This window comes from Triticum urartu, chromosome 5A (assembly GCF_056163025.1).
Source record: "Triticum urartu cultivar PI428250 chromosome 5A, HENAU_Tu73, whole genome shotgun sequence".
Taxonomy (NCBI): Eukaryota; Viridiplantae; Streptophyta; class Magnoliopsida; order Poales; family Poaceae; genus Triticum; species Triticum urartu.
The window spans coordinates 22,977,389-22,998,893 of record NC_141877.1 but is presented as its reverse complement, the minus strand read 5'-3'; the positions used below and the strand labels follow the sequence as shown (position 1 = coordinate 22,998,893).

The 21,505-nt window shown below is 47.2% G+C and overlaps 1 pseudogene; it reads right to left on the bottom strand.

Moving 5' to 3' along the window:
- Positions 1-8,406: 8,406 nt before the first annotated feature.
- On the bottom strand, positions 8,407-9,090 carry LOC147967629 (secreted RxLR effector protein 161 pseudogene; annotated as a pseudogene).
- Between the last annotated feature and the right edge of the window lie 12,415 nt (positions 9,091-21,505).

Sequence of the window (21,505 nt, the reverse complement as noted above, 5' to 3'; positions counted from 1 at the left end):
AATACTATGTTTCATTGCAATGGCATACAGCAGTTCTGTAAAATGTTGAAGAGATCCTTTAAGGTTCCATTTCCTCTTTTGAGGGACTTAAGGTTCCATTTTCTTGCGGGTTAGAAAATAGGGATAAGGTTCAGTAACATGCATGCTTTTTCTCACTGTGTACTTGTATTCTTATGACACATCTTATGAATTGACTTACGCAGTCAAAGCTACTAACAATAGGGAGGGAACAAGGAACTAAATCCCCAGCCTGCCAGTTGATTCAGTGCAATAGCAGCAGTGGAGTGTTTTTTCACTTGCTTTTCTTTTGGTGATGTTACTTTTCTATGTTGACAGAAAAAACTTGAAGTAGCCCATATAATCTTAGTTCTTTTGATTATACAAATGGATTGACAATCGACATAGCTCCTCTCTTTAGTATGGCATAATTTATGTGATGTTTTACTCTCGATCAGTAATCTCCAGATCTTGCAATTGTTGTTCTTTGGCATATTTGTCATGCTCTCTGGCTGCTCCCTCGAGAAGGCTCTGAGAGAAGTTAGGATTGACTCCATGTTGGTAGAATTGGTCCAACAAACTGCTGCGGCACATCTATGGGTGTTTGCAATTTACTACTTGTTTATTTTTTCTGAAGTGATTTTTTAGTCAGATTACTTTTTTTAATGCAAGAAGGGCCACCCCCTCCGATTTTCATTATGGAAAACCACATGGTCTGTTAACAGGACAAACGGAAAGAAAGAACACCCCTACCAACAAGTCAGATCTCCCCTCCGACCATCCCAGAACACACACTCCCGACCCCGACTCCTCCTCCCGACCCCGTGCGGCCGCCGCCGGGCCGCACCGGGCGGCCACATCCCGATCTCCCCTCGACTCCCCGTGCACCCTCTTCCCTCCGCTGCCGCCGGCAACGTCGCTGGGCGAAGGCCCCGTGGCGCGGCGGCGGCGGACCTCCTCTCGCGTCCTGAGATCTGAGGCGGCGGCGGCCTGATTTGGATCTCCCTCCCCGACGAGGATGGCGGGCAGCGGCGGCCGGGGCGCGACGGGGGGTTTGGCTACAGCCGGCGGGAGTAGTACGAGATGGCGGCAGCGGCGGCCGGGGCACGTCCGGGGCTGCCGTTACGTCCTCAAACTGCTGCATCTCATCGGATTCGGCGACGGCTCGCTGAAGCACTCCGGGTCTGCATCGCATCACGAGGATTATGGCGGTGGTGGTCATCTCCTACGTCGGAGGTGGTCGACCTGAGACTGGATGATCGGATCTCGAAATCTGTAATCTAGTCCCGGCTGCGAGTCGGGGAGACATAGTTGCCGGTGAAAACCGAGCCGATGGCGGCGTTCTGTGCCGTTACCTTGATGAAGGCATCGTTCTGTAACTACTGTCGACCCACTCGTGCTGCTCCGGGGAATTAACCCTATGATCTGGTTTTCCAGATCAGACGATGGTGGCACTGCAGTGTCGTTTCTCTCTTGGGAGTATCGTTTGTGGAGCAGCGCTGGAAGTCAGAGGCAGGAGGTGGAGCGGCTTCGTCTTGCACGGAGTTTCGGTGAAGATGTCAAGTCATGCCTGACCGACAGGTGCTACGCTTTGTCATGCCTAGTCGGCAAGTGCTATGCACGACAGATCTTCCAAGGACTTCAAGCTGTGTCGGCTGGTGGTACTTGGCAGCATGGCGCTGAGGTGTATCAGTGGCGACCGCGATGTGCTCAGCTGTTTGCGCGCAGGGAGGAGGTGCCGTTGGGCGCCGTGGTGGCGTCGACGATAACTAGACCGAGCAAGTTTGATGCATCAGTACGATTCTGAAGATGGAGCGGTGGCAGTTGGCAGCGGCGGCCTCTGAGAGCACGCCGGACTAGTGTGTGCCTTAGACCCGGCAAGTGGCTAGATTGGGGTCTCAGGTCTTAGATGTTAGGCTTGGTTGCGATGCCTTGGTATTAGGCCCAGGCTATCTGCGCCCCTTTATCAACTGGATAGGTGTAGCGACAGTCTGTTGCTTAGACGGCGGCTTTAGGCTTGCTGTTGTATCACTTTGTAAGGTCTTGTGAGAATAATTAATAAAGTGGCCGTATGCATCGCCCAAATGCAGAGGCCGGGGGTCATCCTTCTTTTAAAAAAAACCAACAAGTCAGATTACTTTGAACATGAATTTGTCAAATTCGCTGAACTTCGTCTCATCCTTCTAGAGCACAATAAAAATATCAATAGAAAAATTTGAGTCAGTGAGGCTTCAGATATTAGTTGATCCGATGATCTTTATTTTGACCTATACTAATTTATTCTTCTTCTAAGGAATAATTTTGTAAAATCATCTATATATTTTGTACATGATCATCTTACCTGTTTTTGTCCTACGTGTGTTCTCTAGAAATAATAAGTGCCTTTGTTCTCTTTCATACCATAGAATTATGCAAACTACTTCAGTTGCTAATATCTCTTACTCCCTCGTAAAGTTAGTATAAAGGTGAGTTAATTTTTTTTGGGACGATGGGAGTACATAATTAGAAGAATAGAAAACACATTGTCCACATTAACAGAATATCTAACCAGCATCGAGGTCCTCTCCAAGTTTATGTGGGGCTATATCCACTCGGCTCCCCAGACCCTCCCCGATTGAATAATTGTCAGCCAGCCAACATTCTTCTGGATTTATCTTGAGCCATTCGTTCTGGGCTGTTGGGTGAAGTTTTAATTGTCATTGCATATATAGTTTTCTAGCTGCCATTGGACACCATGTGTCATAGGGTTAGAGATTCAGCCAGATGGTTGTCACTAAATCAGTGGAAAATCTCTCTTAGGGCATCTTTAAGGGCAACCCGCAAATTTTCTCCCGCATCCGTCCGCGAACACGGATGCGGGAGGCCGCTATCTAACGCGGCCCGCATACATCTGACCTTTCTTTTTTTTAAGTCCGTACGATCAAATAGCCGCATACATAGACTGCAGACGTTTAAATAGACACATGCAACACTTATTTTCAAATTTAAAATGTTTGCACGTCCTGCTGTGGTTGAGCACCCGATGCCCCTTGATCGAGCACATGAAATTGAAACATGCTTCTCCGCACGCTCCGCGTCTTCAAGGACCTCCTGCATTGTCGCCATCTCATTCGAGTACCCCTCATCGGATCGAGCCGTCGGACAACTCAACATAGTGCTCATATATGTACTCCGAATCATAATCCATTGATAGAAAGAGGAAGGGAAAACTATTTTTAGCTCCGGCAATTCATCAAATAGTTATCGGACATGGTGAGTATAGTAGTAGTGAAATGTACCCGGAGGGGCGGTAGGAGGACAAGGGTTGAATGGCGACGGATGAGAAGCGGGGTGGAGCCTGGCTGGAACACTGGAGGTGACGGAGACGTAGTTCCGGCAGAGGTGTGGCGTGGCGGTTGGGTCAGGGCGGTCGAGCGGCGGTGAAGGCAATAGAGAAAGAAGAAAAGAGAGAAATGAGGAGGATGTAGGCGCGGGGTCCATGAAGGGTTTTGGATGGGCGGGGGTGTCGAAATCCTACGTATCTGGTGTCCAGATTCCCGCAAAGCTCCCCACGTTTATCTCCGGTTTGCAGGAGAAAATATGTCTGGACCGCCGTGCGGACCGATACAACCACACGTTGGATGGCTTCCACGGTCTGGACAGCACGGTCTAGACGTATGCCGGTGGTCTGCGGGTCCGCCTTGGAGATGCCCTTGTCCTCCTTCGTCCTCTCCTTATCTGTGATTCCATGCAGTCGCCTCCATTTCACGGTGTGAGCTGATGGCTCCTCACCCCTAGGCACTTGGATGTCGTGTCCACCGTGTTCCTTGAGTCGTAGATCCCGTGCCAACAATTACCCATCTCTAGCTTCCACGCCTCTACCTCCTTTAGCCTCCTCCTTCCATGCGGCTCTCTGTTGGGAGAAGCGGAGGAGCACTCCGAGTGGATACACACCCTCCTATAGCCGTGTCAATCCACCATCTTGCCCAACACTGCGGAGCCCAACTACTATCGTCGCTCCCTTGTAGGCGCAGCCCCAGATCAGCACCCTCTCCTCCTCATATTGCCGGGGAAGTGGTACAATCCATGGTGTGACGAAGGCAGAGATTGGAGAGGTGGACATTGTTGGCGCTCCGAGCCTTCGTGGTGGCTTGGCAGTGGCGATGTAAGACAGGAAGGGGTTAGAAGCAAATTGTGCCTCTCAAATGGTGATCATTGTCGTAGCATGCGCAAGAACCTTGTTCGACATGTCGGCTTTGTGTAGAGAAGCATCTTGCCTACAACCATTTTGTTGAAATTCCATATGGTTTTGGTGTCTTCGGCAACCACAGTTGTGCCCATGGAGATTGTCACCATGTGAATTCTTCATTCTTTTGTGAATTTTGCGTGGTAGTCTTTTGGAAAGAAAAAAAAACTTTGCACTGATCCTGTTAACATTGCATGAATTAAATCTGTTTTCTTCTCTATCGTTCTATGTGTTGAGGCATGTCGTTTCACTCTTTTCTTTGAGGGGGTGTCCTTTCACTGTCAACTAGAACAACAATGGCACTAACGTTCGTGTGGCCTAAGCCAACCTAAACTCCCACGTGAAGGACGTGGTAATAGCCCATTATGTCTAGTTCTGGTTCATATGGGTTTTAGGACACAAAGTCATGAATGGGTGCAATAGTTATTTTGGAATCGAAGAAATCCATGTCCCTAAGTATATGATCCGCCAAGATGGTCAAACAGACACTAGCTACGTACAGAAGATCGTCCTTCAATCGTGACAGAAAAAAGGGTTTTGACGTGCCTGGTCCCGATCAAATTCAGACTGATACTTCTAATAGTAGTATTATTAGGCCTGCCAATTAAATGGTCGGATTAGATTTGTATCTTTTGTGCCCTTTTGTGTGAAGTACCGTCCTACAAATAACTGCGGAATTCATTCAGGAGATGCAGAAATTGTACATGCTTGTTGGTGAGACACTAAAGTCGCACGTTACTAGCTACACCGCTTCTCTTATAAGATATCAACACTTGAAACAACTCTATCATGCCCATCTCCTTTGTTTGGTACAGGGAGAACAACAAAGAGTGTGTGAGATGGCCATGAACAATATCACTAGTTTAGTGGTGACATGTGTTGAGAATGGGATGCATCGGAAATTTGCACCGGAGTTGCCAATGGTCTCTCAGCAAGCATAATTCATGAACAATCCGCCCTCAAGGGTTTTCTGGTTCTGACCGGCTTTCCACGCCCGCCATGGTACGCAAGGGTCTGGGTCAGCAGTTCCATGAGAGCTCGGCGATGGTTCCGGCGAAGAAACTGCCCAATCCACAATTCACGGAGAGGCGATGAGACGCCATCACCCACATCAGCCATCGCGACGGCGCCGTCCATGGCCCTAGCATATCCTCTACTCGCAGCCCTCGCGTTGGGTGAGGCTGAGGGGAGGACTGTCAGCGAACTAGAGTGTACCGGAGACGTGGGAAGCTGCTCTTGAAGGTACAGGACGGCCCAAGCGACAAGTGAAGCTTCTGGCATGGCTTGCAGGCCCTGAATGGGCCCATGTTGGCCTTGTAACTCGTACTATGCATGTCTATATGTGAAAATGTATATTCAACTAAAAAATATTCATCCCCTCAAAAAAAACTAAAAAAAATTCATGCATTCTTATATGTGACAAACAATGTATATTCTGTTATCCATTCTCATAGGTGAAAATGAATATTCTATTATGCATCTTGTATGCCTCCCATCTTTTTTTTTATAATGTCATGAAATAATTTCCCACTTATCTTATACGCTCCATCTAACCTAAAAAAAAAACCAACTTCCGTTATGTCCGAAAACAATTTCAATAAGAAAACATACACAATCCATGATATGTCATTAAGCATTCTATGCAATTACATAACCACGTATGTAATACCTGAGGAGATATATTAGTTGGAAAGCCATTGATTTGCCTATATACGGATGAAACATTTATATGTTCAAACCTTTTGTATTTCATTGCTTCATTTAATTTTACAATTTTGTTGCATTGTACAAAAATATGCATGGGTTTGAGTTGTCCTGTGTGAGGTTGTCCGTCTTGATCGAAAGCTTCCGAGAGACAAGGAAGAAGTTTTTGTGCCTCACGGGCCTCAGAGTAAACGAGTTGTCCTATGGACAGTCTCTGTGCTTCGACGCCCTAACAGATTATCTTTGATAATAAGGCTTTGGCCAACTCCTTGAGTGCAAACAATCAAACTTGAGTAATGACACTTGCAATATTGAAGTTTCTCAAACTTGGATATTAGGAATTGGTAATGCTAAACTAAATATATTTTTCCTTTATACTTTAGCAAGTGATTATATTTATGTCACACTGTACAAAAAGATCAACCCGCAGGTAAGTATAAATAACTTGTCTCGGTTAATATGTCAACTTCAGTATGATGAGGATAATGTAGGGAAAAGAGCCGAGGTAGAATTCAAGTATTGTATTTTACAGGTTTGATGACGGAGCTAAGTAGACCACCTTTCCTTTTTAGCAGAGGTGCGGATTCACGAGGTGCTGTATGTTGGAAATATTAGCACTTTTTCACGAGGTGCTGTATGTTGAAAATATTAGCACTTTTCCGATTAGACTTATCCACGAGTAAACAGTAAGCATGGCATAAAAGGTATGCATCTCATAGCGATACCTAAGCATATTAGTACGTACAGAACATAGAATCGAATCTTCTATGAGCAGCACATATATGGCTAGCATAAGTACGAGTAAATGAGGGATGAACAGATCATACCCTCCGGTTGGCCAGACCAACGCGGCGGCGGCAACATCAGCCTCGGCGTCGTCCGTGGCCTTCTTCTTAGCGGCGGTGGCGGCGGCCATGGTGTCGATGCAGAGGAAGTAGTGGAAGCAGAGGCGAACGGAGTTGGGGACGGATCGGGAGCAGTCGCGTCGAGACGCTCCCCAAAAACCTTATTGCCGTTCTTCCGGGCAGGATCTCGAACGACAGGGTTCCGGAGGCACCTGCTCTCCCGACCAGCCGTGCACGCGGTCGTTGGGATGGGATCGCCGGAGGCAGCACAGAGTGAGGAACAGTAGATGACGGCTTGGTCACGCGAGAGGGAGTGAGTGAACCGAACTACGTTACTTCACTGGCCAGAGCCTTCTTATATAGTCCGTAGGGAAGAAAGTCGTGGGCCTTGCGGAGGCCCATGACCGAGTCGGCCCACTCCCGGCAAGGGAGTCGTTGTTCCCGGCAAGGAAGTCGACGAATCCCGGCAACGCGGGTCCCGGCAAGCGTCGCACCCCCGGCAAAGGAGTCGACGAATCCCGGCAACGCTGGTCAGCCCACAGTCCAACGTCTCGGACAGTGGCCCACCTGTTAGCGACTCGTTAATTAATCCCCGATTAATTAATTCATTCATGAGTGGCAAAAATAAGCTTCAGCTCATTCCCGCAACCCGCGGCGCGCGTCGTGACGTGACGTGGCGAGGCGGGCGGCGGAGGAGGAGGAGCGCGCGTGTACCACTCCTCTTCCCAAGCTCCCAATGGCAAGTGGTAGAGCAGCCCTTATAAAGGGGTCTCAACTCTCCTCAACTAGCAAGGTGGGACTAAACTTCCCACCACCTGCCATCTCATACATGGGCCTCAAGATTAACCAGGGATTAGTGTCTTATATGGGCCTAAGCCCATCCATAATCCAACAATCCCCCACCAGATCTCGAGGCACATAAGTTTGTCAACTGTTCAACTGTTCCAAACAATGTTTGATATACCAGAAATTTTCAGTGGAGACTGTTAAGTTGAACTTCCACCTAGAGCAACAGGATTAGACTTCTTCACAACTGAACAATGGACTGTGCCTTGAATTGTCAGTTTGGTGTGCAGAAGTTTCGCCTATTGTCAGCTGATACATGGCTGCCGTAGGCTAAACCCCACGGGTGGAGCTTATTAGTCATACTCCGTACCTTCTCATGAGCTTACTAGAGATTACCCAATCTCATAGACTGTGACCAGCAGTCGGGCTCACATAGGTGTGTTCCTCCAAAGAATGCTCTGTAGGTTAGCATCTTCCTTACATAAGCTTTGGAACACATTAAGATAAAAGTCAGCCTGCCTTACAGAATTGAGAGTATTGTGCATCTCCAACGGAGTGGGTTAATTAAGGATACTCTCCTCAGTTGACCGCTGGATTGTTTTCCCAGGTCCTAATTCACGGGATCTCCGATCACATAGGTTGGGTTACCCCCATGGCAACTTACGTGGGTCTCATACCCATCTCCCTCGATGCATTTTCTATCACAATCCGTGATAGCCCTTTCGTAAAAGGGTCTGCCAGATTCTTAGCCGTCTGGATATAATCCAACGCTATTACTCCGAAGTTTCTTGATTTTTTGACAGATTTCAATCTTCTTCTTATGTGCTTTGTGGATTTCATGTTGTCCTTTTAACTCTTAGCCTTGGCAATCACTGTTTGATTGTCACGGTTCATAAGGACAGCCGGCACTGGTTTATCAACCACCGGCAAATCCATCAAAAGCTCTCGAAGCCATTTTGCTTTGACGCATGATGTGTCTAATGCTGTGAGTTCTGCTTCCATAGTCGACCTGGTTAAGATCGTCTGCTTACAAGACTTCCAGGAAACAGCACCACCACCAAGTGTGAAGACATGTCCACTTGTGGCTTTCATCTCATCAGCATCAGATATCCAATTCGAATCACTATACCCCTTAAGTACCGTCGGGTACCCAGAATAGTGAATTCCATAGTTCGCAGTACCTTGCAAATAATGCATCACTCGCTCAACAGCATGCCAATGCACATCTTCCGGATTGGAAACAAACCGGCTCAGTTTGCACACAGCAAATGAGATGTCAGGACGAGTAGCACATGCTAGGTACATCAGTGAACCAACCACTTGAGAATATCTCAATTGATCTACAGTCGTGCCTTCGAACTTTCGAATCCGCACGCTAGGATCATATGGTGTTGCAGAAGGTTTGCAGCCCGAATATCCAAAACGGCTAAAAATCTTCTCAACATAGTGGGATTGTAAAAGTGTAATTCCACCCTTAGAATTTCTCAGTAGCTTGATGTTCAGGATAACATCAGCCACACCCAGGTCCTTCATCTCAAAGTTGTGAGATAGAAAAGACTTGACCTCCTCAATGACCTTGAGGTGGGTCCCAAATATCAGTATGTCATCGACATACAGACACAGTATAACTCCTTCGCCCCCACCATAGCGATAGTATACACATTTGTCAGCTTCGTTCACAACAAAGCCAGCAGATGTCAGAGTAGTGTTGAACTTCTCATGCCATTGCTTAGGCGCTTGTTTCAGGCCATACAAAGATTTCACTAGTTTACACACCTTTCTTTCCTGACCATTTACTACAAAGCCATCTGGCTGTTGCATGTAAATTTCCTCGTTTAGCTCTCCGTTAAGGAAAGCCGTCTTAACGTCCATCTGATGAACGAGAAGACCATGCGAGGCAGCCAAAGCGAGTAACACTCGAATGGTTGTCAGTCTAGCCACAGGTGAATAAGTGTTAAAGAAATCCTCTTCTTCTTTCTGGGTATAACCCTTGGCCACAAGCCTAGCCTTGTACTTCTCAACAGTACCATCGGGCCTAAGCTTCTTTTTGAACACCCACTTACATCCTAATGATCGACAACCATAGGGACGATCAGTGATCTCCCATGTACCATTAGCCAAGATGGAATCCATCTCACTACGGACCGCATCCTTCCAGTAGTCAGCATCCGGAGATGCATAAGATTCTGAAATGGTACTGGGAGTATCATCATCCATGAGGTACACGAGGAAATCATCACCAAAGGACTTTGCAGTCCTCTGTCTCTTGCTCCTAACAGGAACTTCCTAGTCATCCTCCGCGGAACTCTCATCACTTTTATGTTCATAGTATTCCTTCGGAATAGCAGGTTCAGGAGTCTCATCAGATTCCAGTCTAGAAACGCTTTGCATATCTCTCATGGGGAAAATATCCTCAAAGAATGTAGCATCCCTAGACTCTATAATTGTACCGACCTTCACATCGTCTACATCAGATTTCACCACTAGAAATCTGTAGCCAACGCTTTGCTTGGCATAGCCAAGAAAAACGCAGTCCACGGTCTTTGGTCCCAACTTGCGCTTTTTGACTATCGGCATGTTTACTTTCGCCAAACAGCCCCAAGTGCGCAAGTAAGAGAGTGTAGTTCTTTTCTTTTCCCATTGCTCATAGGGAGTAGTCTCATTATCCTTTGTGGGAACTTTATTCAGGACGGCGCTGGGGCGGGGCGGGCCCGTCCATGCGCTGGCGGCGGTTGTTGCAGCGGCGGCCAGATCTGGCGGGCGGCGCGGCTAGGTACTTTGTGGACAGCTTGGGCCATGGTCGGCCGTCTTTGCGGTGGTCGGTGGAGTGGCGGCGCGGTGGTGGTGGTGGTGGTTCGTGCTAGTGGTGGCGCTGGCGGCGGTGTGGGCTTCAGCCGACCTTGTGTGCGGCGGCCGTTGGCGGCGAGGGTGATGGCGCTGGCTCGGGGCTGCCCTCGGGGTCCCGACCTGAATGTGGGCTGCCACGGCATGGTGGTAGACCGTGGCCCATGGCGGTGGTCTGGGTTGTTTCACGGCGGCGGCTGGACTTCTTCGGCATTTGCCTGTCGGTGAGCGCCCTTGTCGACTTTCGATTCCTCTCCCCGTCGTTTGGGCGCTACCTTCATCGGAGGGTTGGCCCTCTCCCAGCTGCGACCCATCGCTCGTCTCGCGCCCGGCAGCAGGACCGAGCTTGTCTCGCGCCCGGCAGCAGGACTGGACTCGTCTCGCGCCCTGCAGCAGGACCGAGCTCGTCTCATGCTCGGTAGAAGGACCTAACTCGTCTCGCCCCCAGTGGCAGGACCGAGCTCGTCTTGCGCTCGGCGGCAGGACGGGTTGATGGTGGCCAGTTTTGGCCGGCCTATTGGGTCTCGACCCTGGAGACTGCTCAGGGGTGCGAAAGGCAGTTCCTTTCCACTCGTCTCTTTGGTTGGGCTAGCGGTGGGTGGCGGGTGAGGTGGCATCGAGGTCCTGAATGCCAGGGTGGCGGCCCTGGTGGTGGTGTCGCGGTGCTCATGGGCAAAGCCCGTGGCTTGGTGCTGCCTGGTGGCCATGGCCGTGTGGGCGGCATGGTAGCCAGGGTGTGACGTTCGGTGGCGGTGAATATTGGCTGGGGTGAAAACCTATTCTATCTTTGGATGGGCCGGCGGCGGCGAAGCTCGTTCCCTTCTTGAAGGCGTCGCCGCGGCTCCCACTCCCAATTGTATTTCTCCAAGGGAAACACTGATCCTTGGGTCGGGCGGTGGCGGCACTTCGGTGTCGTAACCTTCCTGTAGGCACCGCCTCGGAGCCCATGGTTCGTCGTATGTAGGTTCTTCTCTTCGCGGTGGCGTGTTCACGGTTGAGGCCGGCCCCTGGTTGCTCTTGTAATGGTTAATGTCCATGTCAACTAGTAATGGCCCACTATCCCCTGATGCGCCACTGCTAACAATTTTTTTTATTTTTTTAAAACTACTAATGGCGCACCACACACCAGGTGCGCCATTAGTAATATGTCAATAATGGCGCACCTGTATATGGTGCGCCACTGCTATATAGCAGTGGCGCACCAAATACATGGTGCGGCATTAATGTTCATATCAGCTATAGCCCTTTTCCTAGTATACGGTGTGGCATGTGGTATCTGACATCGCAATCCAACAATCCATGACCGATTGCTTAGTGGTGCACGTGTCAGTGTGAGTGATGTAAAGTTAGAGCTAATCCTTAAGCATCCCCCAAATTCTCAGGGTGTAGCGACACTTGTAGAGGAGATGAGTCGTGGTTTCGTCTTCACGTTTACAAAGAGGGCAAAGCCCGCAATTCGGCCATCCACGCTTGGACAAATGGTCGGCGATCCAAATTCTATCTTGGATAGCAAACCACCCAAAGAATTTTATTTTCAAGGGAGCCCAAGGCTTCCAAATAGTTGGTTTCATGGAAGTGTGAATTAGTCCCAATAACTGGACATGATATTGGGATACCGTGGAATATTGCCCATTTGAAGTGAGCTTCCAAACAATGTTGTCCCCAACATCATCATGCATTGGGGTGTTGTGAAGGCACGCCAAAAGGATGACAAATTCTCGAATGAAGTCCAAAGTCCAAGTGCGGGATGGTGGTGATGTTTTGTCAGTCCCAGGTAGTGAGCGTAGCTGCAAATATATCTTCAAGGAATTGAAGGATGCCAAACAGAGAGTGGAAGGCCCAAATATTTAATGTGAATCAATGTAAGTATGCAGTTTGAAAAGAAAACATGCAAGTTCATTCATCATTCATTTTTTTGAACACCACCTTACATTAATTAACCAGTGCGAAACTTACAATCGTTCGATACAAAATTCAGCACACAGGGCGGTACATCATTAACAAGAATACCATCAGATCTATTATCAAAACTAAATTGTGCAATTAGATTAGCCACCATATTGGCGGATCGACTAATCTTAGCCATTTGAAAGTTGTTTATCAGCTTAGATAAGCTCAGTGCTTCCTTCTTCAAATCGACCAACGATGACCTATCAAGGTTCTCTGTTGCAAGAGTCGCCACAACAAACGCACAATCAGTCTCTAAAATAATAGAATTGTGGAGAGGTATACCTATGTATAGACCAGCAATGCATGCCCTTAGCTCTGCTTCATCCACACTTTGACACGATCCAATGAAATCCCAAGAAGAGACAATGACTTCCCCAGCCGCACCGACACTTGCTTCTCTGATGCTCTCTACAAAGCTTGCGTCTACATTAATCTTTAAAAAACCAGTTGGTGGAGGAGTCCAATCCGCCTTAGCTCCCACATTATCAGGTGCCCATCTTAATCCATCCATTGGACCTTTTCCTTTATTTTTCGAATCTCCTGGAGGCAATGAGTGATATGCGGCATAAGACGCCCAATAATTCTCCACAAATCTAGCAGAAGCTGCTACTGATTCCTTTCCTTTACCAAATATTAAGTCATTTCTCAAATGCCATGCTCTCCAGAAAATGAAAATAATTTGGTCGCGCATGACAGGCCTCAATTGACTTAGAAGAACAATAAACCAATCATACCCTGTATATCTGAAGACATTCTCTGTAGGTAACTCCCAAATGTCCCTCATGGCCATCCGCAATGCAACCGCCTTCAGACACCTAAGAAGCGCATGAAAAGTACTTGCATCCTCCATTCCACAAATAGTGCACATCGTAACAAAAGTTTGGTGATGCAGCACTCTGTTAACCTGGACAACCAAGCTATTAGTTGCAACCCTCCACACAAAAATGCGAATCTTCTGAGGGACATTAGCCTTCCAGATGACATCCCAGATTTTCCTCTCCCCCAACACAGTCTCACTACATTGACCCTCATCCTTTTTTTTATCCTTCAATGTAAGCGCAAGCTTGTACGCACTTTTAACCGAGAACATCCTATTTTTTTCAAAATGACAAGCAACAAAATCACCATCCCCCTTTGATAGCATACATAACCTCAAAATCTCCTCCGCATCATATGGATAAAACAAATGCCTAACCATATTTTCATCCCACCTCCTAGGACCGCTCAGCATCAAGTCTGATACCCATTTGACTCTTGTCCTGTTCTTTCTGGAAGTAATTTTAAGTCCAGAAGATCTTGGGAGCCAGTTGTCTCTCCAGATATTAATATTAGTCCCATCACACACTCTCCAAATGACTCCAGATAGAAGCAAATCCAATCCATGCAAAATACCTTGCCAAGTAAGAGAAGCTGACTGCGGGAAAACCGTATCAAGGATATGTCCCTAGGGATAATATTTTGCCTTAATCACGTTAGCGCACAGAGATTCAGGATTAACCACCAACCTCCAAGCCTGCTTCTCTAGTAGAGCCTGGTTAAATAATCTGAGTTCCCGGAATCCCATCCCACCCTCACCTTTAGGCTTAGTCATCTTATCCCAAGCCAGCCAATGAGTCTTCCTCCTATTCTCCTCGTCACCCCACCAGAAATTCCTTATGATCTGAGACAACTCCTCGCAGAGTGATGCCGGAAATTTAAAAATACCCATTGCGTACACCGGAAGAGCCTGCAGGACAGATTTAATCAAAGTTTCTTTCGCCCCACACGAGGCATATTTTTCTATCCAGTCCGATAAAATTTTGAGGGCTTTTTCCTTAGTGGATTGAAATTTACCAGCCTTCATTCTCCCTTGTGGCACCGGGAGCCCAAGATATTTATCCTCAAATCCCTCTGAGGTAATGCTTAGAATTACAATAACAGCCACTTGGACCTCCATAGTACAATTCTTGCCAAACAAGATCGAGCATTTATCAGGGCTCAACAGTTGACCCGTCCCCTTCTCATAAGTCGCAATAATATTTTTGATTGCCAAGGCTTGCTCAATGGACCCCTTGAAAAATAAAAGACAATCATCGGCAAACAAGAGATGTGAAATACCCGGGGCCTGTCTATTAAACTTGAACTCCAGAAGAGATCCTCTAGTACACGCATTCTGTAACAATAAAGAAAGAGCTTCGGCCACAAATAAGAATAAGTATGGTGAGATAGGGTCCCCTTGCCTGATGCCACATGATGGCGAGAACGACTCCAAGAGCTGGCCATTGAAGCGTACTGAAAATTTCACTGAAGTAACACATGCCATAATCCATTTTATCCATCCTGATGCAAACCCCAACGCGCTCAACATACACTTCAAAAAATTCCAATCCACTCTATCATATGCCTTGGCAAGGTCCAATTTATAAGCACAGAATTCACCCCGTCCATCCTTCAGAGTACTTAACGAATGCATACACACAAACGCAATAAGAGCGTTATCAGATATTAATCTCCCAGGGATAAAGGCACTTTGGGTTGGAGAAACCATACCATCAAGATGCGGTCTCAATCTGTTCACAAGGCACTTAGATATAACTTTATAAATAACATTACACAGACTGATAGGCCGGAAGTCTTTGATCGCTTGGGGATTTTTCACCTTAGGAATAAGAACAATCATCGTATCATTTACACCCTCCGGCATTATACCTGTATGAAAAAACTTTTTAATCGCACGAATAATATCCTCCTTCAGCACTCCCCAATTCCTTTGAAAAAACCTTGCCGGAAAGCCATGTGGACCCGGAGCTTTAAGTGGGCCAATTTGAAAGAGCGTGTCCCCAATCTCTTGGTCCGTAAACGGTTTGCATAAATCAATATTCATATCCTCACTCACAAGTGGCTTGACAAGGGGAATGATCAGAGAAGGATCAACCGAACCATCACAAGTGTATAAATGCTTAAAAAAGGAATTAGTCATATTATGGATCTCAGCCACATTCTCTGTAACCGATCCATCATTCTTCTCAAGCTTGAGATATTATTTTTCTTAGCTCTCCAGGTAGCCTTAGATCTGAAGAATTTTGTGTTCCTGTCCCCCCATTTAATTTTATCAATCCGCGATCTTTGCTTCCATAACATTTCTTCTTTATAAAGGAGCTCATCCATTTCCTTCAGAATCACCTTCCTTTCCATCAAGGCTGCATTGTCATTTCTTTTCCAAAGGCTATTAAGTCTTTCCTCGCCAAATCAAGTTTCCTGGGTAGATATCCAATATAAGTGTTACTCCACTCATGCAATTTTCCAAGCGTTCTCTTCAGATTCATGGCCACATCCTTCAAATCCTCATTATGAGTGTCGTCGTTCCAGCAAGATTTAATTTGATCCTCCAAAACCACCCCTTCCTCTCCCAGTAAACCTCGTATCTGAGTTGTTTAACAATTTTGCCAACACGAGGAGACCCCAATAATTGAATGAGAAGAGGACAATGGTCAGATCTTGAACTGATAATATGGGACACCTTGCAATCTGGAAACAAAGCAGACCATTGGGGACACGCAACAGCCCGGTCCAGTCTCACTTTGACATTTTTGTTGCCCTGTTGCTTGTTATTATAGGTCCAAGGAACACCATGAAATCCCAAATCAAAAAGGTTACAGTCAGAAAGAGCACTCCTAAAATTAGCCATCATGGAAGACGACCTCTTATGACGAGAAAAATGTTCATTCTGCCACATCGCTTCATTAAAATCCCCAACCATATATAAACCACGGTCCAGAACCAAGGGGTTTAATTCTTCGCAAAAGTTCCCACATTACATACCTTTGACTTGCCTTGGCCTCTCCATAGACAAAAGTGCTTCTCCATTTTGCACCATTGCCAGAACAAATATACATATCAATGAAATGCTCCCCATACTTGTTCAACTCTAGATTATAAGCATCATCCCAGAACACAGCAAGGCCTCCCCCTTTCCCTTTAGCTGAAAAGGAGAAAACATTTTTCATACCCAGCCGATAGCGCAAACCTTCAACATATTCTTTATTTTAAATCATTCATTTTAAATCTCTTAGCCCTTGACCTACCAGAGGACGAAGCTCATAACAAAGGGTTCTCAACTACTGATCTACCGGAGCACTACATACGACCCAAGTTCTTATAAAGAGCATGGCTTCCATAAGCAAAAGGATAACAGCTTATTCGTCACTTTATTTCTTTGTCTTAGAATTATCCAATACCATATTCTTGCATTATTTCTTCTGTCCCTGCATACTAGTGGTGATGCGAATCTGATAAGTATAGCTAAGCATAGAAGACACCGGGAATTACCAATGGATAACGGTAGTGACAACATGTAATCATTCGCCTTCATAACCATCATGCCCCTCCCTCCTGATGCGATGCCTCAGCGTGACCATGGTATGCGCTGTCGTCAGGTTGCCTCGCGCTACCGGTTGCACCTGCTTGTGAATTGGACGAGGTGCCAGTTCACGGGAAGCAGCCACCGGATCACATCATACCCCTATCTCCTACTCCCTCCGTTCTAAATTACTCGTCGTGGTTTTAGTTCAAAATTTTGAACTAAAACCACGACGAGTAATTTAGAACGGAGGGAGTACGATGCCAAGCAAGCATGCATGCGGTTCACAGAGAGAGATAGCCCCTATCATGCTCAGAGGATGGATGCAACGGAAGCTTGCAAGTCAAGTCTTCCACTAGCTAGACACGCATGCGCTTATCCGCTTCAGATATCTCTTGTCCGTGTAAAGAAAAATAAACCACGTCGTGTCCGGTCATGGCGTGCGTGTGTCGCGCGTTATGGCGTGCGTGTTTTGGTGTCTGCATGTCATATGGTCATGTACGTAGTTTAGTTAGCAGCATGTCAGTGTCCGTGTGATGGCCAAGTCCCCGCGTGTGGTCGTGGCTGGTGAAAACGGCAGCAAGGGAATCGGATAATCATGCATGCATGGGTTAGTTAGTTTGTTACTGTGACGTGTGTTAGTGCATGCATAGGAAGATGTCATAGCAGATGGCGATGTTTAGTGGCCGAGAGTAGCGGCTGACCCATGTGTGCGTGCGTAAAGCTAGCTGATGGGTTAGTGTGCATGCAAGTCGTTCTGTTAGTGTCATCCGGCTCTGTGCGTGTGGAGCTTTGCTACACGCACGGGGACACGGCAACGGACTATTACGGGAAAGCTGAGCTGGCATCATTTAACTGGAAGAAATCAAGATAGGGGACCCACGCCCCCTGAAAATCAGGGGGGTGGAGATTAGTTAACGAAGAGAAGCCCCGTAATAGTTCGTAAAGGTCCGTTGATATAGAATTTTCGATGCGTGTGGGTAGCTACTTAAGTTGTAATCCTGTTTGCTTTGTGGTAAGAGAAATACAGAGAAAAGGCCTGTTCTGTGGAAAATATCATGTGGAGCATAGGCTTAGGTGCACCTCCTTAGCTAGCCATCCATCTTTGCATCGCGATTCGTGCAAGGACTTTTGTCTTTTTTGTTTCTTTCAAATAGAACAACATATGAACTTCAAACTTTGCAGTACAACAAAACATTCTAACTAGAATGTGGGAAAAACTTTCAGATTTTTTCGTGCATCATAAGTACAAAAAATAACATTTTTGAATAAAGAAAATCTCATTTTTTATATTTATGTCAGTTAAAAAAATCTATAAGTTTTTTCTCACATTGTAGTAAGAATGTTTTGCTATCTTGCAAAGTTCGAAGTTCATATGTTGTTTCATTTGAAAGAAACAAAAAAGAGAAAAATTCATATAGTAAGTTAGTTGTCTAGCACGGATCTTAAAATTATATTGAAGGGTAAAGATAGGAGGTGTCCATGAGCCCAAGCTCTAAAAATCCACATCCCCTGTTCTGTGAGCAGCGGCACCAAAACTATCTTGTGTTCTTGTTCTTCCGTGAGCTGTGGGGACCAGTTCCTGGGGAAGAACAAGGGAGCAGTGCATTGGCTTCAACAATTGGTATACAGAGCCTCAAGATCCTACCTGTGGGGAGCACGGTGGCACTGTCCTGCCTGGTACTCACACCGGCGAACTACACATTGTGGGCGATTAAGGTGGAGACAATCCTTGATGCACAGGGCCTGGGAGTAGGTGTCCCCTGCGGAAGACGTGGCGGTGGACGAACGGAAGAAGAAGACGGCGAGGGCCCAACTTCTCAGACCATTGTCGGAGGACATCGATCCTCATGCAGGTCGATGAAGAAGACGGCGAAGGAGGTATGGGACAGCCTCAAGACAAGGTTTGTCAGCGCCGGTCGCGTCAAGGCGGCTCGCCTTACAACTCTCAAGGGCGAGTTCGACAAGCTACGCATGGCTGAGGGGGAGCTTCTGGACTACTACGCCGGCAAGATCAGTGGCATGGCGGCGAGAAATGCCACCCATGGCTCTACACTCGACGATGCCGCCATGGTGAAGAAGCTCCTTGACACCGTGCCAGATCGGTTGTATTTTGCGGTTGGAATCAAACAGGTCTGCGACGTCGAGACGATGGCGTTCCAGAAGGCGCTTAGCCGGCTGAAGGCGTTCGACGAATGTTCCCGGCGGCGCACACGGGCTGGGGGCCGAACGGTGCGATGACCAGCTCCTACTCACGGCCGCCGAGTGGCAGGCTCGGGCGAAGCTCAAGTCTCCAATAAGGAAAGGGAAGTGGTATGGCACCCGCGGCCACTTCTCGGTTGAGTGCACGAAGGCACGGAAGGAGGAGGTGCTGCTTGCCGACGCCGACGACGAGCCATCGTGGTTTAGGGGGAGAGTCCGGACATCCATCACCGACTTTGTAGTACTGCCTGCCAGCTTCCCAAGCCAGATCCGACCTGCCTGCTGGCCGATCTAGCTAGCTAGAGCACGAGCGGGATCACTGGCGCACGCAACCCCGCCTCTCTGCTCTGCTCTAGGTGCACGTTCTGAGGAGCTCATATCGACGGTCACCCGCAAGCACCTATCGGCGGACCAACGACTGCGCAGCAAGAGACCTTGGTACTGGTTTGGGAGCATCCGCGAGTATGAGAAAATGGAGTGTTCGACACAACACATGACGAGTTGGGATGGGATGTACCTAGTCCAAGCAAAGGGCAAAGCGGCGTTAAATATGAGCTGAGCTTATGTTACCGAAAAAAAGTTTCCCCCGCTTTATTTTTCAAAGCACCAACACCGATCACAGAGCAAACGCTATGACGAACAGCACAACAAGCCAACGAAAAAGAAGAAGAAACAATGCCAACACCGGCAGCTCGACAAAGCGCGGATGACCCACTACCACTGCGCCCTCCAGGCTCCGATCCTCCGCGTACCAAGCAGCACCTCCAGGAAGGAATGCGACGCCGACGACGCTGCTGCCCGGATGTGTCCTAGGGTTTCCCCTAGCACGCGGAGGGTAGAGGAAATGAAGACCACCGACACCCTCCAGGGAGGAATGATGGCACCCGCAGGCGTCACCGCATCGGAGCCGGAAGACACGGCAAGGATTAATTTCTCCCAACTCCAAACCCACCGCCCAACCGGATCGGAGCCAACCAGCCAGCTCGCCGCCCACCCACGCGCCACCGCGGTCGCAACGCCACCCACACCCACTAGTAGAAAAAGGGTCATCTGTCCCGGTTGGTAAGGGCCTTTTGTCTCGGTTTTTGAACCGGGACTAAAGGGTCGTTACTAATGCCCTAGCCCTTTAGTCCCGGTTCTTACACGAACCGGGACATATGGGCCTCCACGTGGCCGGTGCGGTGAGCCCAGGCAGGAGAGCCTTTGGTCCCGGTTGGTGGCACCAACCGGGACCTATAGGCATCCACGCGTCAGCATTTCAGGGGCTGGGGTTTTTGTTTTTTTAAAGGGGGGGGGGGGGGGTTGGGGATTTTGGGGGCTTAATTTAGGTGTTTCATATATTGTGTTAGCTAGCTAATTAATTAATAGAGAGAAGTGTCCTCTCTTATCTCCGTGCTTGGTCGACGCTACGTACTATATACGTATAGAGAGGACTAGAGACGCTAGCTAGTAAGCAAATGAAGAAAACAAAAGATCGTCATGAACATATGCATACAAAGGGAAGTGATATCGACCACCTCTCCTTTTCCGAGAGATTGGTCGAACAACAAGTTCTCGTAAATCTATCCGACACTACCGGATACATATATACAATAATTATCGCTTACAATATAATCTCCTAATTATATATGAACACACGGTTCACATAGTATTCTTCGTCTTCAGCGATCACGTGGTCAAGGAAGAATGCCGCCAATTCCTCTTGAATTGCTCGCATACGATCTGGTGGTAGGAGTTCATCCCGCATCCGAAAGATCTAATTTGAAGAAGGGGGTCAATACATATATATATTAATAAATGAAACTCAACACAAATGATGGTAATAAAATAAAATTGTGAATATTATTGCTTACGCACTTCATATTGTTCGTCAGAGTAGCCCCGCTCACAGATCGTGTAGCGGATGGACTCGCAAGCATAGTATCCACAGTAATTATTCCCGGCTTCCTGCCACAACCACTTTACAAGAAATAGAGGTCAATCAAACTGATAAGCAAGTATGCTATAAATAGTATTGATGAAACTAGTGCTTGAATCACTAGGAGATGCGCGGAACATGCTAGTAGTACTTACTTTCGGGTGTCTAAATTACAGCTTCTTCGGCAGTCCCGGAGCTTTTTTGGTGAATTTTCTCCAAACCCTGCCAGACAAAGAAAACAATTACTTGATATCAGGAAATGAACAAAGTTGCTGATATGGTGGATAATGATCAATTTAAGTTACTTCTCGAGCATTTGAGTCATGTCCGCATAGTCCTGGGGATCTTTTCGTCTCGAGTCTAAAACGGTTACTAGTCTCTGCTCAAGCTTAATCTCTAGGAGAATATAGTGGAAGCTGTGCACGCATGCATAACTCATCAATTACATTACTATAACCTGGACTAATAAGGGAAACCGAATATGCACAAGACAGTAACACTCACTTGAAGTTGTAAGGAAAGAGTATTATATCTTTATTTTCATTTATTACCAACGATCGTAGCAAGTTGGCCTCGGTATTTTCGGCATGATATTTAACCTCAGTTGCATCTATGAGATTTGTGTTAATGAACCCAATATCACCGATTTGTCTCTTCTTTAATTCGGCAATCTTCAATCTGCATAATATAGTGAG